This window comes from Suricata suricatta, chromosome 9 (assembly GCF_006229205.1).
Source record: "Suricata suricatta isolate VVHF042 chromosome 9, meerkat_22Aug2017_6uvM2_HiC, whole genome shotgun sequence".
In the NCBI taxonomy this organism is placed as follows: Eukaryota; Metazoa; Chordata; class Mammalia; order Carnivora; family Herpestidae; genus Suricata; species Suricata suricatta.
The window spans coordinates 38550652-38564112 of NC_043708.1; the positions used below are offsets into that span (position 1 = coordinate 38550652).

A 13461-nucleotide genomic window follows, 5' to 3' on the forward strand; every position below is an offset into this window, starting at 1 on the left:
TTAAAAAGTTATATCTAAAATATAGTAGGCAATATTTTTTTGAAAGAGAGAGAGTGGGAATGAGCACAAGTTGGGGAGAGGCAGAAAGAGAGACAGGGAAAGAGAGAATCCTAAGCAGGCTCCAAACCCAACACAGAGCCTGATGCAGGGCTGGATCTCACCACTGTGAGATCATGACCTGAGCAGAAATCAAGAGTTGGATGCTTAACTGACTGAGCCACCCAAGCACCTGGCAATATTTCTGATAAGGAACTGAATATAGGTTTTAAATATGCCATCCAAAATGTAAACTATAAGTACAAACAGTTCCCATTAGTTTTATACTCCCTTCTTCCTAAATTTTGACTTTTACTTATTACAAGATTTTACTCCTTTAAAACTAGATGTAGGACTGTGGCTCTTTGGGAGCACTTTTAGCAAATCCCCCTAAAATCTTACTGACCATTTAATCCAACCAGAAGGCCCCTATTTATCAAATCAGATTTTCTTTGGCAGAAGCAACCTCTATATTAGCATGATTCTGCTCCTCCAATCTGAAACTCTAAGGGGACAGTGCCATTTAATTTTCTGTGGGGTATCTCTGAACAATAATCCCAAGGTAATAAGGGTTTCCCATGGTGTACTGGTTCAAACCTGAAGGTCTTCAAAAATCTTCCCCTGAAACCGAAAAAAACCCCCAAAAACATGACTTCAGTTAAGCTTCAAAGTTCCTATACAAACTGCTGGAAAGAAAATATGTCAAGGGCGCTAAACTGCATCAGAAAATGGGATTATCATTTGTGTTTCACTGACATTATGACTAAAATTCACGTTCAGAACTGAGACTTTTTTTTAAAGATTTTTAATTTAAGAAAAAAATGTTTTAATGTTGTTGTTGTTGTTTTTTGAGAGACAGACAGAGACAGTGAGAGCAGGTGAGGGTCTGAGAGAAACTGAGATACAGAATCTGAAGCAGGCTTCCAGCTCTGAGCTAGCTGTCAGCACAGGCCCGATGCGGGGCTCAAACCCACGAACCCGAGAGATCATGACCTGAGCCAAAGCCGGATGCTTAACCGACCGAGCCACCCAGGGGCCTCAAGAACTGAGATTTTGAAAAAACTCTTTTCTACTACATTATAACATCTGTGCCTTTTCTTCCCTCTAGGTCTTATTCTCTCCTACACAGCCTCCAAGTTTTATTTTTATATCTACAAATTCAGTCTCCTTGCAAACTTTATACCATTTCTGTTCCTGTTCTTACCACCTTGATCACAATCTGTTCTGTTTTCCTGTTCTTGCCTTTAATTCTTTCTCATTCTTGGGTTTAGGGTAGTAAGAAGGTAGGTAGAGTTTAGGCAAGTCAGCTGCAAAGAGAAACATTTCAGTGAACTCATCAAACCTGAGTTTAAAAGGTTGAAGAGAAATGGCTACTACAGCCAAACTTTAGGGAAAGTGGAGGGGCTACTGAGCCACCCACAATCAAAAGTACTACTAGAGATGAGGAATAATGGTACCTGTTTTTTGAAGTTATAATACCAGTGAAGAGCCTGATCTTGGTTTAAATTTGGATACAGTCTCCTCCAATTACTGAATAATTTTCCCTAGTAAGAGGAGAAGGAAACAACCATTATTTAAGCTATAAAAGGAGGCTACATTATTCATCACTAGTTATCTCATAAGATATACAAGATGCTTATAAAGTGATCAAAAGTTATCGAAGATTGTATTTATATAAGATATCAAAAAATATCTAAAGAGACAGAAAGTAGATGAGTGGTTGACAAGGGCTAGAGGAGAGGAGAATGGAGAATGACTTCTAATGAGTATAAGGTTTCTTTGGGGGTGATATAAATGTTCTAAAATTAAACTGTGGGTAATGGTTGCACAATTCTGTGAATATGCTAAAAACTACTGAGCAACAAATTTTAAAGGGGTCAATTTAATGCTTTGTGAGTTATCTCTCAGTAAAGACTGTTCAATAAAGCCATTTAAAAATATGCTTTTATATGGTTATCTGTATTTTATTTTGCACAGAAATTTTTTTATTTTTTATTATTTTTATTTTTTCTAAGTTTATTTATTTATTTTTGAAAGTAGGGGAGAGAATGAGTTGGGGAGGGACAGGAAGAGGGAGAGAATCCCCAGCAGGCAGATCAGGGCAGAACCGGATGCAGGGCTCCATGTCACAAACCCTGAGATCCTGACCCGTGTCAAAATCAAGAATCCAGTGCTTAACTGACTGAGCAACTCAAGTGTCCCTGCATAAAAAGATTTTTAAAGATTATATGGAGCAACATGGAAAATACTATATTAAATTTTTTCAAAGATTATCTGAAAATTTCCTTAGCTGCCCAATATTTCATCTTATAGTTTCAACTAAATATTGACTCCACTCTGATTTAAATATTTCTTCCAAAAAACCAAATTTCATCCAAAGGAATTATAATGCAAAAAGACTGTTAACAGAGTTAAATAATACCTAAATTTAAATGTCCTAAGTCAAAACCTTAAAAATGAAATTTCAAAAAGCAAACCAAAAGTGACCAAGCAAACCAACCAAAATAAGTCAGACACAGCTCTTCTACGCTAAATAGCACTTCCATGAAGTCCATGACACAGATTTTTTCCTATCAAAAATTATTCAAAAATAATAAGCCTTCACTGACTTAGGCAAAAATGTACAAGTACCTTGGGAGTGCCTGGGTGGCTGAGTTGGTTAAGCATCTGACCCTAGATTTTGGCTCAGGTCATGATCTCATGGTCCCAAGATCCAGCCCCACGTCAGGCTCTGCACTGAGCAGGGAGCTTATTTGGGATTCTCTCTCACCTTCTAACCCTCCTTTGCTTATGTGCCCATGTGCTCTCTCTCACTCTCTCCCCCAACCAAAATAAATAAGTAAACTTTAAAAAAGTGTACAACTACCCTAACCATAGTTACTTTGTGCAGGTATGAGCGGCACTCTCAATTTCACATGGTATGTACAAGTCAGAGCTTGTTGCTTTTGATGATTCCTCCATGTTTCACAATTTATTTATTTATTATTAAAATTTTATTTATTTATTGGGGGGGGAGAGCAGAAGGAGAGACACAGAATTCCATGCAGGCTCCATGCTCAGCCCAACATGGGGCTTGATCCCACAACATTGGGATCATGACCTGAGCTGTAATCAAGAGTTAGTTGCTCAACCCACTGAGCCACCCAGGTGCCCCATGTTTCATGATTTTTTAATGTATCAATATCTTCTAGACATGTGCTGTGATATGAACTACATGCTCCATAAGGTAGTCTTACTAAACTACAAAGGTATATATTGCATAATTTTTAAAGTAAACTTTAGAAGTACATAATTGCCTGAAAAATATCTAAGCTCAATTTAGTTGGAGGCTTCTAGTGACTATAAAAATTAGATGCTGACCTATTTTTGCTACCAACTATAGTATAAGCAAAACATTGAAAAGATGTGGAATACATGGAGCTATTTAGTTTTAAATTTTTCTACGAATATTCTATAGTATTCACAATCAATTTGCCTCATCTTGTTAATATTTCAAATTTCTCTGTTTTGAATAACTTGTCTACAGAAGTGGATTCAATTTCCAGTCTATTTTTTAATCCTTGCATATTTGAGGATTCCGACTCAGACTGACCTAGAAAATAACCTACTCCCTTAGCCAATCCATCCTTTTTCCTTTCGCTTAAAACAAACAACCCCCTCTGTGTGACCGAGCATTTATAAATGTTTGCTGATAATCTGAAAGGGGGGAAAAAAGTTAAATATTTAAGATAAAAAGTTTATTCACAAACAAAATATGTAGCAATTCTAAGTATTTTACACAAAATGCAGAATAAAGGACCAAAAAGTATTTGCTTCTAAGAGAAAACTTCTGTCCACACATTTTCAAAACAGATTCATTCACTGAGTCCACAAGTTTTGATGAGATGTTTTGTGTATGTAAAAGGGTGTTGGGGAAGACAAAAAGTTTTTTTAAGTGAAGATTCTAACAGCTTAAAAAAATATATATATATCCAACTACCTCCTATACTTGATTAGCCACACCTCAAATGACATGACCTAAAGTGAATTTCTCAATGCCCTGCCACTTTTCCTACTCAGTTCCTTGTCTCAGGAAACAGATCTATGAATCTCACTCATTTTAGACTATAAGGTCCATGAGAGAAGTGATCATGTCTTTTTTGTTCATAGTACTTTACATATAATCAGACACTTCTTTAATATGTAGGACAAAGCAATGACAGCCATCATCATGACCTCTCTCTTGTCAAGAGAGTTAGGAATTCTTTTCTATCCAGGAAAAGGTATTCCTAGATGATGACCTGCAAACAAACTATATCCTACCATTTCCATTTTGTTATCCTAGAGAATGCATAATTCTAATTTTTAAAATCTCTACAGAAATATAATTGATTCCTAATAAGAAAATATTGGACTCTAAAACAAATGTGCAGCTTATAAATAAAAAATCTGATTTTCAGATTAGTGTTCATTAATGACTTTTAAATGTCTCTTGACATCATTCGTTATATACTCTTATTGCTGAAAAATGCCGCAGAAGATATACTGGAGAGAACAAAAGAGAAAGATGTAGTTTTGACTAAAAGAGACTATTCAGTCTCTTTCCCTGAGCTATGTATTTATCTGCTTATTCAATCAACAGTCATGAGTGGGTAAATTTTTAAGTCTTTTCTATATGAGAAGCAAAGTATAAGGTAACTTAGACACAAAGGAATAATCTCTGAGAGCTAAGAAATCCACTTTCAATGTATTTTGGACAAAAATTATCCTTAACTTAGTCTGGGAGTTTTATTGTATAAAATGAATTAATCTCATTTGCACTGAAGGGACTCCTTATTCTATAGCAAACCACTACACTAGAGCACACTAGATGGCTAACTAGTTGCTGAAGTACTTACTTATACTATCAGGAAGCATTTATACATAGAGAGAAAAATGAAGATGACAGATATGGAGTAGTTACTATGGGGTTAAGTTGTTGGTTGACAGCAGAACAAAATCTGTGACTTCTAAGATCAGATTCTAACATCCAAAAGAGCCTTACACACTCTCAGTAAGGATAATAATCTACCACTTTTTTTAAAAAGTGAAAATTGTATTTATAATCTATTTACATTCTAAAGCATAATGGCATACTGCAAAGTTGTTTTTCTAAAGCCTGGTAAATTTTGAAATCCTGTTTGCAAAACAAAAAAAAAATACCAATATATAGCCACTCCTTGCTTATCCTTAATATTTTCATTTCTGAAATCTGGTAACAAAGTAAACAAGCTGCATCTCTTATAGACATAGTATCAAATTAGATGCACTTTTCTACCACTCACACTAAAGAAAAGGAGCAATACTTAAAAAAAAAAAAAGCCAAGGCCTTTATTCAAAGTCAGTAATGAATTACATGCTTAGAAACACCACAATAGTTCCTGAATAACATATTAAGTAAAATAATTAATTCACATATAGCATGACTCAAAACACACATTAAAAAAACCGTGTTTATCTATATCCCTGCCTGAGATAGTCTTATCAGACTTGAATAAAGAGAACCAACCTAAATTTAAAGGGGATTTTATGTGACCTATGCTCTCATAGTTTGCTACATTTCTGGCTCACCATCAATTTTCTTTCCACATGTTCATCAGAAAATAAGCAAGGAGACTACAAAGATTAAACAATCATATACTAAACATCTACTTAAAATGAATGAAACCTGGTCCTTGCTTTCAAAGATCTATTTTTTAAAAATCTTAATAATGAAATATTCCATTTACAGTATAACTTCTACCATAAGCCTAATTAAGTAGTTTGTGTTTAAAACTATATTCTTCTTACATTCACTTAAGAATTTCATTTGAATAAAGCACTGATGAAATCATTTGTCAGTGGGTTGCAAAATAGTGAACATGAATAAGCCTTAAGGTAAAATTGTGTGTGGCTTGTGGTACCAGTTGTATTTTGACTTTATCTTATATTCTTTGTATATTGCAAAATTTAATAGTTCTTGGTAAAATGCTCCTTTTAAAAAAGATACTTTATTTTTAAGTAATCTCTACATCCAATGGTAATCCAGAGATACAGGGTCACATACTGCAGACTTGAACCAGCCAGTTGCCCCAGTTGGTAAAATGTTCTAAAAGGGAGCTGACATGACGTGACATATGATACTACACATTCCAAATTTAGTGTACATTTCTATCTCAAGTCCCAACTCAATCACAAGATTCACTCTCTAGGATGGAAATCTAGTTATACTTTCATAACCAAAGATTTTTCTTTGTATTTATGTAGAGAGAGACAGAGAGAGAGAACGGCGTGCGAGCGAGTGCATGCACATGAGCAGGGGAGGAGCAGAGAGAGAGGGAAAGAGAATCTTAAGCAGGCTCAGCACTGTCAGTGCGGAGCCTGATGTGGGGCTCGATCCCACGAACTGTGAGATCATGATCTGAGCTGAAATCAAGAGTTGGATGTTTAATCAAGGCACTTGGGTGGCTCAGTCGGTTAAGCATCTGACTTCGGCTCAGGTTATGATATAGCAGCTTCTTGAGTTCAAGCCCTGCGTGGGGCTCTGTGCTGACAGCTCCAAGCCTGGAGTCTGCTTCAAGTTCTATTTCTACTTCTCTCTGCCCCTCCTCCACTCATGCTGTCTCTCTCTCTCAGAAATAAACGTTAAGAAAAAAAATTTTTTTTAACCAACTGAGCCACCCAGGCACCTCAGTATAATCAAAGATTTTCTAAACCATCACAACTTCCAACAATTTCTTTTAGTGAAGCTGCATATATACAACAACTATGAGAAGTCCAAGGACATATGTTTAGCTTTTGTTACTACCTGTGCAACTTTGAACAAGTAACTTAACCTCTGCCTCCATTTCTTCATCTATTAAGATACAAGTAATAACAGTACTACCTCATATACAGAAATATGAAGATTTAATGAGATAGTAATTAAATTTTTCTATGACAATGCCTGACAAACAGCTCAATAATATTAGCTGCCTTTGTTAGTAGCTAACATTTAGGCTAGAAATCATAGTTAGACATTTGTTTTGGTTTCAATTAAATCAGTTGAGAATTATCTCCTGTCTTTAATACATCACCTAATTACTGTGATTCCATCACTCCTGTTTAAAAGGTTGTCAAGGGGCGCCTGGGTAGCTTGGTCGGTTAAGTGTCCAGCTTTGGCTCAGGTCATAATCTCACGGTTCGTGGGTTCAAGCCCCGTGTCGGGCTCTGTGCTAACTGCTAGCTCAGAGCCTGGAGCTTGCTTCAGATTTTGTATCCCCCTCTCTCTCTCTGACCCTCCCCTGCTCGCACTGTCTCTCTCTGTCTCTCAAAAATAAATTTAAAAAATATAAAAAAAGTTTTTTAAAGGTTGCCAAGTTCATAATATCGGCAAATATAACTCTTGAAAGAGATGCAGGATTATGAATGTCCTATTAACCCTTAACCGGAAGTTAAAATGAAACCATTAGGTCTAGAATCAATCGACCTAATTTTTTACACCAACATAAGAACTCTGCCACATTTCTGATTTGTATAATCTTCATACTTAAATATCCAGGTTCAGCCAAAATAATATATAGGAAGAAAAGAAACAATGTCTGTTACCTGAAAGCTCTTAACTTTTTACACCACCTCCAAAGCAATCTCTCCTACTCTCAGGTAGATTGTGCCTAATATTTACAAAATATCTGAGTATCTACTATCCACAAGGCACTGTGGTAGGCTTTGGGAATAATAAAAAGATACTGTATTCTCCCCTTCCGAATTTTGTAATTAAACTGAACACACAATTATAATTAGAACACAGACACCTAGCAGTAAAATATACTATTAAAGGCATACAAATAATACAATAGATATTGCTATAAAAGTACAGAAAAATAAGAGATGAAACACTGTGATCAGAAAAGGCTTTGTGGAAGAGGAAATACTAGAAAAGAGCTTTGACACAGAGGAAAGTAAAAGCTGGAAAAGGAAGAGCAAGAATTCCAAGCTACCACTTAGCATGAGCAACAATCCACTGAGAGAAAAGTACAGGGTGTGTTCTAGAGATGGAAAGTGTACCAGTGTGGCTGAAATAGATCATTCCTGAGGTTCAATCATGGAAAGTGTCAAAAGCCCAGCAAAGAATTCTAGACTTTATGCTAGAGGAAAAGGAAATCACTAGTATGCTGACCAGAGAAATAGTACGATGCAAATAGTTTATGAGGAAGAAGTTTGTGATGGTTTATAGAATGGGGGAGGGAGATGCAGCACAAGATGAAAGTGGGAAAGACCAGCCGGAGCGCTAACACCGTGGTCTGGGTATGCAGTGACAAGACCTATACAGTATTTCAATACAAGTTTTCAACCTTAAATGAAACAGGACCCACCTGTAAAGCCTTACTATATTTATATAAAGACTCCCTACTTATTTACGAGAACTGGTTAATTAGGATAATTTCATTTTCTCACGCTCTAGCACTTTTTCCTGTAGCAATATCTTCTTGCCAATTTCTAATCATAAGCTGTAACTTCTCTTCAAAATACCAACCCTGGTCTTTCGTCATTTACTGATCATTCTAGTCTAAATATTCACCGTTGTTTTATTACTCTTATTCTTTACCCTCCATTTAACTGTCTATTCCCACCTAACCATTAACCCCTAACCCATGATCTCTCCAGCTTCATATAGTCAAATATATCTAATCATACTCTCTCTTCCATTACCTCTTAACTTTTTAACTTTTATTTATATATATATAAGTTCCATATGCCTACAATCTTCACAACTTCTTCTAAAGTCTCTATTCAATCTCTTATAATATGGCTTTCAGGTTCACTGCTAAAACTGTGCTCAAAGACTCATTTAGTTAAGTCTCTATTCCTGTATCTCAAGATTTCACAAGCTCAATTGCAGCTACTTTTTATCCAGTACTGTCTTCATGGTAGAAGAAATCAAGTATTTTACACAATCATCTTATTTAATCTTCAAGAATATCTTATGAGAAACACTTTTCCATAAGACAGATAAAACTGAGACTTCAAGTGACTTGCTCCAAATAACCCCACTAGGAAATTTTACCTTCTCCCCTCTAAAGCCTTTAATGTGGTTCTATTTACTGTATGTACATAGAACATTTCCCTTAATCCTTCATTAAGGATATCAACCATTTGAGAATATTGATTCCACTTCTCAATCTGAACAATGATAGTTGAAGACATAAAATTGTTTAGCTCTGTTGACTTCTGAAACTTGGAGATGACAAAATGAATTTTACTTCTGAATGTTTTCAGAAGAGAGACTCTTGTATTGGAAGTCTTAATTTATACATAAATTTATAAGGTCTCTTTTAATTCTAAAAATCTGAATCATAGTGTTAACATTCAGCTTTTCAATTTTTGATTCCTAGGAACAAGTAGGCTCATTTAATTGGGAAAAATTCACTTAGGAAGATTTTGAAAATACTTTATATCTACATAGTTCTGATCCTGGCATGTTACTTAGATTCTGAGTCTGTATTTCCTCATTTGTAAAACAGAAATAACATCATTAATGATAGAGGGCTGTGGTGAAAATTAAAGCCTGACAAATAATCCATAAACTATGGCTTTTATTATTCACTTTCTTCTGTATCTAGAAGTAGTTTGGTCTCATAGGATTTTAATTTAAATCATACCAGTAACAAAAACTCTAATGACTTTCAATCCAGATTCCACATAAACTCAGTCAATGGATTCCAAACAAACATACTAAGAATTATAAAAACTCAAGTTCTCTCCTTTATCACACATTCAAGGAATGTTTAAAACACCTCTTATTTTATAAACACTATCAGCAGTCTACTGTATTAATACACATTATCAGTATCTTTAAAAAATTCTAAAGTCTTTTATATATTAGATAAAGGTATACAGAAGCTCACCTCTCTTAATCATTTTTCTCTAGCTCCTCCTAGCTGCCTCAGCAAAAGAAAAGCTAGGTAAAGAGATTATCTAGGTAGTACATAGATAGCTAGGACATGCAAAGGTCAAAATCTTCAAGGAATATATTCTGGAGACTCAATCAAATATAACATCATTACTCATATAATAGGAAACACATTAGACATTAGAGCAAAAGAAGAATACAATCAACATTTTGATTTTGATATCATTTAACTCAGGCTCCTTTCATAAAAGGGTGGTTAGTCATCCCAGACAGAAATTCAGAGAATTTTTTGGCTAATAGTGCAATAATAGATGAAGCAACTGGATTTTGAAAATATTGCCACCATCATGATTTGAAATGTAAGAACACATTCTGGCATAAAGTTATACCCAAGGTACAGGAAGAAACAAACTTTTACCCAGTTGCCTCACACCTTCCCTTCACCCAAGGTCCACATATTTCACAGGGCCACACCTTGTTTTATCTTCTTGCTTAACTCTTATAGGACTCCACTAAAGCCAATTTTCTTACATGGCTGCCTCATTTCTCTGACCTAAGGATGGAAAGTAATCAGTACCACTCAGAGGCAGGTGCTCAGGCAAGAGTTCGATAATCACTGGGGGAGGGGGGGCGCAGGAGGGGGACCATTAAAACATCACCCTATAATTAATTATTTCTATATGATCACAGACTTAAACCTTAAATATTAATCCAGCTCTCATGGGTGAGCATTTCAAGGATCATAAACTGTGGACATGTCAGTCTTTATTAAATAAACATTCATAGTTAAACCAGAATCAGCTACACATTCTGTTGGCCATTATAATAAACAGTCTAGGTAAAATCTGAAAAAATTCAGACTGTAAGTTTTTAGGAACTGCTTAGCAACATTTACAATGGGACAACATGATGTTGCTATAGATTCCTTTGGAAAAAGGTTAGGTATTAGGAAACAAATTTTCAGACAAAGGTTTATTAACAAGTCAAGATAAGCAAGACCGGCTTGAACTCACATAAAGATATAATGTGTTCTTATAATGCCCTTCATATCAAACTACCCAGAGTCCTGTGCTTTTTCAAGCCTTTAAGTCTCACCCAACCCTCTGTCTCAGTCCTAAGAGTTCTTCCTCTTCCTCCTAAGAGTTTTTCTAGACTTCCCAATCCCAACAGAAAACTCAATAAAGCCTACCTAACTGGACTATCTTCCCTAAAGAACAATCACCAACTTAAAATTCTTTTAAGTAAGACACTTATTTCTAAATAACACACATCTTTAGAACACTGAAACATCTAAATGCCTGGTATGGTCAAGGCATATTGAATAGACAATGTAAACAATAAAACATTTTAACAACTGGACATGCATTTGACAATACAGTATACCACTTTAGTTTTACCTATTTGTCAGCTGAGACTCAAAAGGTTAAAGGATTTGTCCATGGACACAGATATTTTGGAGCACACCTATGACTAAACAATCCTTATCTCCTAGTGCAGTGTTCCCTTCAACAGGTTATACTGTAATAATGGTCATCACTTCAACCCTTCAAACTAAAATATAAAAAAATACAATCTGTTTTTTAAAAGAACGTGAGGGGCACCTGGGTGGCTCAGTCGGTTGAGCACCAACTTCAGCTCACATCACGATCTCACAGTTCATGGGTTCGAGGCCTGCATAGAGCTGTGCGGACCTCTAGCTCAGAGCCTGGAGCCTGCTTCAGATTCTGTGTCTCTTTCTCTCTCTGCCCCTCCCCTGTTTACACTCCGTCTCTGTCTCTCAAAAATAAATAAATGTAAAAAAAATTTTTTTAAGTATGTGAAATTAATGTAATTTTCCACCAAAAAAGAAATTTTGATGACTCTAGCATTTAACACAATTATTTCTCAAATATAATCTGAGGTAGCTAGCCTAAACCTTACTGGTCTTAATATTACCTCTCCCAGAATAAGATTACTTCACTGATGTGAAAAATGTTTGACGATATCAAATCAAAAATGTCTTAAGCAACTTCCAAGTGCAGTTCTCATTAATGGCTGCACCTTAAAAGTAATCATCCCTACATGACTGAATGTTTATTCAGATATATGAGTTATACATAAGAACAGAGCTATAATATGAGGCCAGGAATGTTACTTTGTACTACAAATTTTCTGACAAAAGAAACATTAAATCAAAGGTAAACACCTAGGATTAGAAAACAGGCAGTAGTGTGGGCCACTCTTTCCCTAATCAGTTTTCTACTCTGTAAAGAGTTACAGAAATACATTATTTGTAAAAGGCCCAATATGTTAAAAAGATAAAAGCTATAAATGTGAAGTTGTTCCAATTAAAGAGGAATTGGGGAGTTAAGTCCAGTTGGACTCCAGTGAGCTCTGGAACTCAGAAGGCTCAGCAGAGGGCTGTTTAAATAAATAAATCCTGACTCTCCAGAGCTCTTTGCATCTAAAAAAAAAAAAAAAAAAAAAAAAAAAAGTGGTTGGGTTTAAAATCTCAACGTGCGACTTTGGAAAGATGAAGCCCTCTTTCCTCAGAACAATTTTTTAAATTTCTAATATCTTTCAATATTGTCCTACTCTGGGAAACTAATACCTATATCCCATTGATTTTTACACTTCCCATTACTCTCCCAATCACTTCTTACAATTCATTTGGCTCATTATTCCAATTAGCAGAACAATCAGTGGCGAAAATGGGGGCAGCGCACAGATTTCTCAGGCTTGGACAATTTAGGAACGACCTTTGTGGATTTTTAAGTCCCATGCAGTGCTTAAGAAGAGAAAAGGAAAAAGACCTCAGGTGATGAAATTTTCAAAACGTATCTAAACGGCAGTTTCTAAAAGGCTCTCCAAAGCCAGCTGTCTTTCAAGAAAATATTTAATATCTACAAGCAGAACAGAACCTCAACCTCAACCATCAAGCTCTAACGGTAAGAACTTTTACCACCCAATTTACACAGCTAAAAATACAAGAAATCAGTGTGATTTGTTTCAATGCATTTGTTCGATGCCTTAATAATGAATGAACTGAAGCATCACAGACTAGAGTTCAGAAAGAGCCTCACTCTCAGCTCAGCCCCCTTTAAAACCTGAACCAAACCGTCGAGAATTTGGTGCCTCGAGGCTAAGTCCGGTCCAGAGGAAGCCAACCCCCTTCTTTCTCCCGGCCTCCCTCCCAGGGGTTGGAGCCCTGGGCGACCCGGCGGCGGAGGGGGGAAGGGGGCGGCGGGCGCCGCGACGCTCCACTCCTCGCCCCGGAAAAAAAAGTTCCGCCCGTCGCTCTCGGGCCATAATGGCCTATGGCCCTCGCCCGCGTCGCGGCCACAAACACCCGCCAGGGCTCGGCTGCGGGAGGGTCGCGCCCGCTCACCGCGCCGCCGCCACCAACACCCCGCCCCCGCCTGCCTGCCGCCACCGCCCTCGCAGAGCGTTAACCCCTCGCAGCCCGCCGCCCGGCTTCGGGGAGGAGGCCGGGCCAGGGGGTGGAGTTGTCGTGTCTCCTCCCGGGAGCGCCCGGGCAGACGCCCGGCTTGTTTACA

The 13461-nt window shown here is 36.8% G+C and overlaps 1 protein-coding gene across 2 annotated transcripts in view; it reads right to left on the minus strand.

Annotated features, from left to right (window-relative positions):
• Positions 1–13461, minus strand: part of PPM1A (protein phosphatase, Mg2+/Mn2+ dependent 1A) — a 49264-nt gene that overhangs the window by 32346 nt on the left and 3457 nt on the right. The window contains exon 1 of one of the 2 annotated variants that reach the window (XM_029952954.1): positions 1494–1558. The exons of the other annotated variant lie outside the window; for it this stretch is intronic. The gene's annotated coding sequence lies outside the window, so the exon portion shown is untranslated. Of the gene's footprint in view, positions 1–1493; positions 1559–13461 lie in introns of those variants that run through there. 2 annotated transcript variants of the gene reach the window in all.